This window comes from Ornithodoros turicata, chromosome 3 (genome assembly GCF_037126465.1).
Source record: "Ornithodoros turicata isolate Travis chromosome 3, ASM3712646v1, whole genome shotgun sequence".
In the NCBI taxonomy this organism is placed as follows: Eukaryota; Metazoa; Arthropoda; class Arachnida; order Ixodida; family Argasidae; genus Ornithodoros; species Ornithodoros turicata.
In genome coordinates this window covers 60,073,274-60,082,484 of record NC_088203.1, presented here as the reverse complement: position 1 = coordinate 60,082,484, position 9,211 = coordinate 60,073,274, and the positions used below count along the sequence as shown (strand labels likewise).

Sequence of the window (9,211 nt, the reverse complement as noted above, 5' to 3'; positions counted from 1 at the left end):
ACCACCATATCACGTAATCTTATGCCAATTGACGCCTTTATGTTTGATTCACTCGGTGTGGTTAGGATCATCGAGGGGCTTAAGCTACGCTCTAGCTCTGGGGTGGACAATATTAACAGCAAATTTCTGAAAAGCACAAAGTTCTACTTATCCTTGATACTGACCAAATTGTTCGAGCAATCCCTGGAGTTTGGAACTCAAACGTCACAGCAAACGTCAAGGCGCACGTGACCTTCAAGATGGCGGCGCCCGTGATCGGCGGCCAAACCGTTTGTAGACAATGCGGTTGTTGTTTCTGCGCGACGTTTTGGATGTCTTTCGATCACGGTAATTATTTTTATCCAATAATCTCGCAGTAAAACGGGCAGTTTTGCAAGGCCTCGTACTGTTGACGACTTCCAAATATGTGATGACGACCGCGCGTTAAGATCCGCGCTCATGCGACCTCCACGATTACTCGCGATCCTCAGGACGTCCTCAAAGTGTCATGGCGTCCTCGTCCGTGATGGGATGCCCGGAAGCGATCCAGAGAGTGCCATCATGGGATCTTCCAGTAACAGTCATTTGCGTACGTCCTGCGGCCGTCAGCCGGAGGACACATAAAGGAGAAGCAAATTAGTTTATACTGCGTTGGCCATTTCAATGCCTACACTCATTAATTAGTGTTCTGGTTTGTTTGTCATAACCAAATTCAACCGAACCAGCAGTGATCATGTATAAACTACAAAAATACTACATCTCTAAAGTCTCATTCTAACACTTTTCTAACAAATTGAGGATCCTACGGGGATATTGCCAGGACGTCATTTCTGTCCCACAGTGACATCATCAGGATGAGTGAGGGATGCGTGTTCTTGGGGACGTACTTAAACTAAAGAGAAATGGGCTACCATGTCGCGGAAGAAGCACCGCATATAACGCTGGCAAAATACGTTCGTCTCCTGGCGTCATGACGACGGAAATATGTTAGTAAGTCATGTAAACAAAGTCACACATGACCTCAAAATGACTTTTTCTATTACGTGGACAGGAACACGAGCTCTCAAGTTCCGCTTTCCGTCCCCCTCCTTTCCATGGTTTTTACACTTGCTCAACATGGCCGCCATAGAACCGGCAAACCTACTGCGATGTTGTATACCTTGGATGACGAGTCAAGTTCGTCGAGTTCAGACAGCTAAGCAGTAGCAGTAGTTACACATCGCTTTATGCTGGGGCGCTCGATTGATTTTTTTTTTTTTTTGGGGGGGGGGGGGCACGGGCGAAGCGTCCGAAGGTGGAGAACTATACGTCGAGGACACTGTTTCGCGCTACTCGGACAATGATGGATTCGAACTCGGACTCGGATGGTATGAATGTGGATTCTGACATTGTCACGTATTTTATGTTTAATTTTTATTTTTTATGTTTATTTTATGTTTTGTTATTAAAGTGGTTGTTCTGAGGCCGCTACTTCATCTTGTACATCAGTTGCATGAGTTTTTGGTCAACGCTGGCACTATCTAGCATATCTGCTGGGTGAATCGGTGTAAGCAGCACTGGCGCAGTTTTCCTGCACAGGCACTGCACCGGCGCACCACACTGGCCGGCACTCAAGCGACCAGCTGAAAGCCCACTTTGAAAGAAATATGCGGCAGTGGCATTTCCTTTCGCAGATAAAACATATACTATATATTGCTTGTCTTGCGAACTGAATGGGGGGGGGGTGCGTTAGGGGAAGGTGCGGTCAGTCTGCTCTGAAGTGGCCGCTCGGTGCACCCAGGGGAGGGAGAGGAGGGCAGGGTGAATGAGGGAGGAGAGATGATGGTGGCACGGGAGAGGTGTGCTTACCGCCCAGGCAAAAATCTGGAGTGGGACCACTAAAAAGTGGTTTATTGGACAGGTCCCACTTTGAGTGTGGGACCACTTAGTGACTGGGACCAGTTGAAAGTGGAACCAGCTTCACGATGGTCCCATTTGAAGTGGAACCAGTGGAATTGACCCAGTGGTCCCCTCTGCTAAGTGGTCCGGGATCCGGCCACTTAGCAGCTGGGACCACTGAATGCATGACCGAAAATAATGCGTAGAAATGCACATATTGCTCAAGTAATTACCGTTTATTCTGCTAAAAGCATACACTGAGCAGAAAGAAATAATCAATACATCTCTACATTTACATACCACGTAGTATAAGTCTGATCACTCACTGTGTCTAGACAAAGCATATGCCTGACTGTGCGATGCACTCACGGACCACAGGGAGCTTTCGTTCGTTGGCCACCTCACATCTTGTATTTTCTTAGAGAAGATGACACAACACTCCTGTTTTCCATGCAGGTCGCGACATACACCCCATTCCTCTTCACCGTACGTTCGGAATCTTCTTATCCTGTTTCTCTTCAAGTTCCTCCGAAGTTTCTAAAATGAAACATCTAATTAATAGTAATCAAAACATCACGGTCACCACTCATACCTGCAAACATTCGCGACGTGCAGTCCGATTGGCGTTTCACAGTGCGTTCTTGCCTCTACGCCGTTTACGTATTCTTGGCGTCAAAACTCTTCCGGGAAATCGACATTGTGTTGCACAGGAGCCATTGTCATCGCATTGTCTTACAAAGCGCACTGAAACACACGTAAATACTGCACAGGAGATACACCATCACCATCCTTGCGACTGTTACTGAAGACAAAACCAACTTGCCGCGACGCGTCGAAGTTCAAAGTTCTAACCGGTTCTAACTGCCACCTGCCACTCTCGCCCTCTCGCTCCGTCGCTCGCCTCTCGCTCTCTCCTCTCCCTCTCGGCTCTCGCCGTTTGAAGTTTGAATTGCCGTGGCGTCTTCACATTGCATCAGCCTCTGCAATTACATTTTCTTTTTTTGTTGTTGTTGTCTTTCTTCTAATATTTAGCTTAATTTTTGTTGTTGTTGAGATGTATTTTTTTACATTTCCCTGGTACTTAATATGTTATGATATTCACCTCAGATGAGCATGTGCACGAATTGGAGTTACAACATTCGCAGACGCGCGCACCTGGATAAACAGCAATAAAAAGAGACCATGCCTGTGCTAAAATAGATCAGAGTAATATATCAAACAAAACATGGCAAGTGTGGACAAGATGAAATCTCAAAGGGGGAAGCTGGGAAGCTGCCCAACTTGGAGTCTCAGCGACCATTCTGGGAACAAAATGGTACCTGTGAGGCTCCAGCTGGAACTTCTGGAACCATCCGAGACGAGAGTGGTACCACTGATGTCACCAAAGTGGAACCAGCCACCCCACTTGGGAATCCAGCTGGGACCATCCACATTCAACTGGAACCATTCCGGGACCACCAAACATCCAACTGGAACCAGTCCAGATTCAACTGGAACCATTCTGGGACCAGTCCAGATTTTCGCCTGGGCCCTCTTGCTCTGGAATTTGGGTATAGTCATTTACCCACTACAGAAAACATGCGAGCATCCCTCAGTAATCTTCATTGGGATGCTCCCTGTACCTGTATTGGCATCGGAGCGGAAGACCAGCCACACATACTTTTTTCAATAAACATATTCCCCCCCACACACAGACTGGTTCCCTCTAACGTTTCACACGGACTAGACTAGGACTACGTAGATGCCAACTCTAGAGCACTATGATTTCTAAATTAATATGGGTGCTGGACGTCACCATGCAACGATCGAAGACTCGCGGAAAGTTGCGTACGTGACGACACAATATACATGGCCACCTAAAAGTGAAGCACATACGTACCTCTATCATCTTCAAAGAAGACAGAAGATGTCTGACATCGCCTTGCGAAGTGCACAGCTCCAGCACAGCTCTCTCTTACGAAGGGATCGGCGAATCCTTGCTCAAACAACATTTAGCACTTCCACTACCGTACGGACGTGGCCACCTTGAGCTGAGAAATCCACACCTGGTGTAGATCTCAACTGCCAGAAGAAGGAACTGTTTCCTATCTCGATGCGGGACGGGAGGCTGGAAGAGCATTTGAATGACACTCCACCGAAACGGGGCACGCCGAACAGGACCTCAACTCTGTGCGACAGCGTATATAGGGCACAGGGCACTGATGAAACGCGTGCTCTGCACTCTCGTGACAAGAACAGAATGAACAGAAAGGAGTGGCAACTCCGAAGCGAGACAGACGGTCCCGAAGCGATAAAACGCCGTGTGCCAGGCGCCATTCTAGGCTAGCCTGACGGGCGTCCAACCAGCCCGCGGTGACAAGACGCCAAGCAACCTGCCGGGGCACACCAAGGCCCACAGCCGCCGGAGGCATGGGGAGTAGCTCCAAGAGGGACCTGTACAGACGCTTGACAGACCAAGTAGAAATACGTTCACCAGGGTAGGACTCACGCAGGCGTCTTATAAAGGAGACATACTCTCTTAGGTGGAGTGCAATCGAGGCCTACTCAGCGAAAAAGCAGCAAAAAACCTGACATCAAGACCCAGAAGGTACTGCAACAGGTCATGCCCAGAGTGGTACGGCTCTATATGAGCGCATCAAAAATACGTTTAAGACCAAGGGCAAGACACTTGGTCTTCATATGTGGAACCCATATAGGCCACCTACCTCCCGCTGCAGGCACATGCGGGCACGCGACACCCATTCCACACTGCCACCCCAGATGAAACGAAAAGCGGTGCCGGTCGCAGCCGCCAAGATCCGACGAGGGGCAATATCGACACTGCGGTAGTACCAGTACTTGCTGGAAAACCATAAGGCGGCGAGTGACACGCTCTGATCCTGCCAATAACCGTACAGAGTTCTGATCCTGCCAATAACCGTAACGGGAAAAACCAAAAGCGTGCAGTATCTGGTACATGTACCCGTGGTACACCCTGTCGAAAGCCTTCTCTTAGTCAAAAGAGGCCAAAATTGCGGGTTGAATGCGACTATATGAGCCCAATACCCAAACGGAACAAAACTTCCCGTGCTGTTCCTGGGAATATCCTTCCTCGGAAATTCGGATCTCCCTGGAAGACAGACATTTTTGTGACAGACGTCCCCCACATCTCCGAGTGGCCACGGTTTGGATTTCAAACAAATATCCGTCGTTTGTCCTCACAGGAAGTTACACGGAGATGCCGGGACTTTGCACGGACTTACTTGCGTACGTGCTCAGGGCCCTGTATCTTCTCATTATTATTGATACTGCTTATTGAGCTGTAAGTGGACAGATTCCTACTGGCGTTTTTTTTTTCCATTTTGTTTCACCTTCGGCCACTGCATCTTTCTTTCTCAGTTGCTCCTCTTTGTTTCTTTCTAGTATTTCTGTTACGGACAATGAGCATGAAGTTTTAAAACGCAAAAAAGCTCTTAGAACCATAAACTTAGAAAGGCAGTGACATACCTTTCCAAAGCGAAAACAGATACTATATATTGCTTGTCTCGCGCGCTTCCACAAATTCGAGAGTCCTGTTTGCCTGCGAGTCAAACTAAAGGGTGAGGTGTTTAAGTTTAATGCGATTGCGTATACCGATAACATTGGACTGAAGAACTGCTTGGCGTATTAACTCACTATAACGATAACGTCTGTGTTTCTTACTGCTTTTGATTTGAGGCATTCAGTTGGTTCAGCGAAAGTCGAACTCACGCCGCGACACAGCTTGCCATGTTTCTCTCTCTCCTCTGATAATGCTCCCTACAACATCCCGTCAGGAACCCTATTCGGACAATTCTCCAAACGGCCGTTACGGTACATCCTGCGGATGTACCGTTAGGGACGTCCATTTATGTAGCTCCCAGAGATGTCCATCTGATATTCATATCAGGACATGGACGCTGGGATCTATTTCGAACGTCCGCAGGAGATAGTGTTCTGTCTGGGATAAAGGGCATCACGCAACGCAGAAGAATTGAGCTGCAGGGACCGTCCGGGGGCAGCGCAGGCCTGCCAAGGAGGAATGACAAGGCCCAGAACGGGAGAAATTCGCTGGAATAGCACATTATAAATAATCTTATAGTCAGTATTCAGTAGAGACACCGGCATATAAGCATTCCGATCCTGCCTACGAGACGCGTCCTTGTAGAGCAGGATTATAACGCTATCTCGCATGGAAGGGCACAAGGGGCCCCCCGCCAAACAGCTATTGAAATGAATAGTCAAATGACGGGAAAATATCAACCAGAAACATTTATAGAATTCAGAGGGACCTCCATCAGAGCCGGGAGACTTCCCAGTGTTCAGGGCCTTGACTGCAGCCGTGTACTCAGCTTGCGTAAACGGGTGTGCACTGAGAGCAAAGTGCTTTACACAAGGCAAGAAAGAGCGGGCCTCCCCAGTGGGTACGGGCTCCCAGACCCTGGATGGCGCAATACAGATAGCACCTGCCGAAGATGCTGCATCAGCTGCCGACCTTCACGTGCACGTCTCGGCCGCCACTAACGGAAAAGCTTCGCGGCGCCGATCTTCGTCTCCTTCCACCGGCCTGACGTGAAAGGAGGGGACGTATAACAAGCCTAAAGTCACGATTTCACATCACTGCGAATTTCAGAGTCTTCCAATAGCGTGACAGGTAGCCTCCAACATCCCGATCCTGCGCGATAATTGCGGAAGCCATTAAGGACGAGAGAAACCCCTCATGATCCGACAGGTTCTCAGACGGAACAATAGCACCATACCCATGCGCGACACAAGTGCAGGTGCAAGCAGTGCAAGAAGCGGGCAATACGACTGTGTGCACCACGAGAGTTGGACCAGGTATACTGGTACTACCAGTGCGTGAAAGCATCGACAAGACTTAAGTCTTGGACCAATTGGGACAACTCCGCGTTTACAGGGCGACGACCACTACCATGACCATCAATGCAGCAGTTGAAGTCTCCCGCAACTATTAGATGAGAATTATCCAGAAAGAAGCAGTCGAGACTACGAAACAACTCGGCCCGTTCAGCACGTCGAGCTGGGGCATACACATTTACAACCCGAAAGGGTTACCCACCAATTTGTAATTCAACAGAAATGACCCGCCTGTCATTATTGCGATCATACCAACGCACGTCGCCGCGAAATGAAGGAAATAATAAAATCGCAACACCGAACCGATGCGGAGAGCCGTGACTGAAGAAAGGGCGCACCCCACAGCCTGTCACTATGTGCCTAATAGTCCGGGCCGATAACACGCGGGTCTCCTGAAGCAAGAGAACATCAACACCTAAACTACGTGCCCACTGGATAACAGAAAACTGCTTTCGGACACTGCGGAAGCCTCTGCAATTGAACGTTGCCAGAAAGCAGGCTATCAAAAAGCAAAAGAAGAAAGAACCCATTATGTCATTAAAGAAACAACGGGCAGCACTGCACCAGATACCACAAGGAGAGACGCCCTACGCTTGACTGAACTGCGAGACATTTTCACGCCACGACCATCATTGTTGGCAAGTCATTGGGCGAGCGCAAAGTCTCCGAGCCCGCTACAACACCGGAGGCATCGGAACCGAGGGCAACCACAGAATCGGACACCCTCCTCTTACCAGCGTGGCGGGACTCTACCGCATTATTGTCCGCGCTAGCTGTGCTCTGCGTGCTGAGTTCCTGAGCCCCCCTCGCACACTGACCGGACATCTTCCCGGACGGAACGACGATCTCGTTGCACGACAGATCAGGCCCAAAGCGTGCACGATTTGGCGCTCGCACACTGGGCCGCCGACCACTGAGCCATTAGGAATGGCCACCACACGGCTCGCCTACGTCCTCACCGAGCATGAAGCAGACGCATATGATCCCCCCACATCGACGGCAGGGACGCTCGCACGAGCTACGACTCACTACACCACGCAAGTGCCGGACATGCCTTTTTGAAATGGCCAGACTGCCCACACCTGAAGCAGACTCGCCGCATCCCGAGATAGCGAACGATAACTCTTTTACCCGTAAGACGCAGGAAGTTGGGCATCGGAGATTTCGTCTCCATCACCACACGGCGATTGCCGGTCTCGATGAAACTCAAATCGGGGTGCTCGTGCTTTTCCCGCAAGATGTCCTTCACTACCCCATATTGGTTCAGCAAAGGGATAATGTGCGCATCGTCTATGACAACAGGGGCCTCGGACGCCATCACAACGGTCAGATTCGACTCCAGAGAAAGAAAAGGGACATTAGTGCCTCCTACATCAACTGAACCCAGACACTCCAAGACGGCAGCACCGTCAAGAGACACAGCTCTCAATTAAAAATCACCCTCATCCTGGTGTTGAAAGGATGGAATACACCCTCGAGTGGCATTCTTCACCAGTGCAAGCAGAAACTCGACGCGTGACACCGCTATAGGCAATGTGACGCGAAAATCTAACGGCCCACTGGCCACCTAAAAGACGCTATTAGCTAATCTAACACGGATAACAAATGAAGAAATAAGAAAGTGCGAAATATATACAAAGCGAACACACAGAGGGAAATTAAAGCTTAGCAAACAGCCTGTCGTCGTCGTCGTTACGTCGTAAGACCTGCGGGATAGGGTTAGACCTAACGCTGGTGAGACCGCCGGAACCGCGTTATCAAGACCTGTTACCCACGCACGACAGACTGCCCCTCTCAGCCACTGCTGGACTGATTTCTTTCACAAACTGGAGACGTTTTCGTGAGGGCCTCAGAACATCTGTGCACACCGGTATGTCCCCAGAGGCTCTCTCTCAAGCAATTACCCGCGGTATTCAGGACGCGGTGGTCATGTCTAAAAGGGTAACAGGCCATATCGGCCATTCCCCCGCTATTAATCACCTTAGAGCATTACGTCGCCGAGCAGAAAGAACGGCTCGTCGGACAGGGCAACTTACGGACATTGTGGAATACCGCCGGATGAAAGCTAAAGTAACACGAGAACTTAAAAACGAGGATAGGAAGCGTTGGCGTAAGTTTTGCCACCACCTTTCACCGTTCGATCCGGCCACGAAGATCTGGCGGACAATCCGTTCTCTGAAGGAGGCGCCCCCTCAAAAGAATCCTCTCGCGGCCTTGGCTCTCGTTCAGCGTGTAGACGAGAACACGCTTGCGACGGACTTCTGTGTGGTACTAACGACTCCGGCGGCTGCCTCGACCACGCCCCTACACCGCAGTTTTGTCCACAGTTTGACGGCTGAACTTCACTACGACTGGCCCCGTCCCCCGGAAGTTATGGACCGCGACTTCACACTAATCGAGCTAAAGGCAGCGTTGAAGCTTGTGAACGCCAGCTCGTCCCCTGGGCCCGATAAAATCACCTATGCCGCCCTACGAAACC

At 49.9% G+C, this 9,211-nt stretch overlaps 1 long non-coding RNA gene across 1 annotated transcript; it reads right to left on the bottom strand.

Moving 5' to 3' along the window:
* Positions 1 to 2,078: 2,078 nt before the first annotated feature.
* On the bottom strand, positions 2,079 to 2,861 carry LOC135387164 (uncharacterized). The gene is made up of 2 exons (XR_010420905.1): positions 2,450 to 2,861; positions 2,079 to 2,394 (listed from the first exon to the last, which is right to left on the bottom strand). It is a non-coding gene; the product is annotated as an uncharacterized LOC135387164 (long non-coding RNA).
* Between the last annotated feature and the right edge of the window lie 6,350 nt (positions 2,862 to 9,211).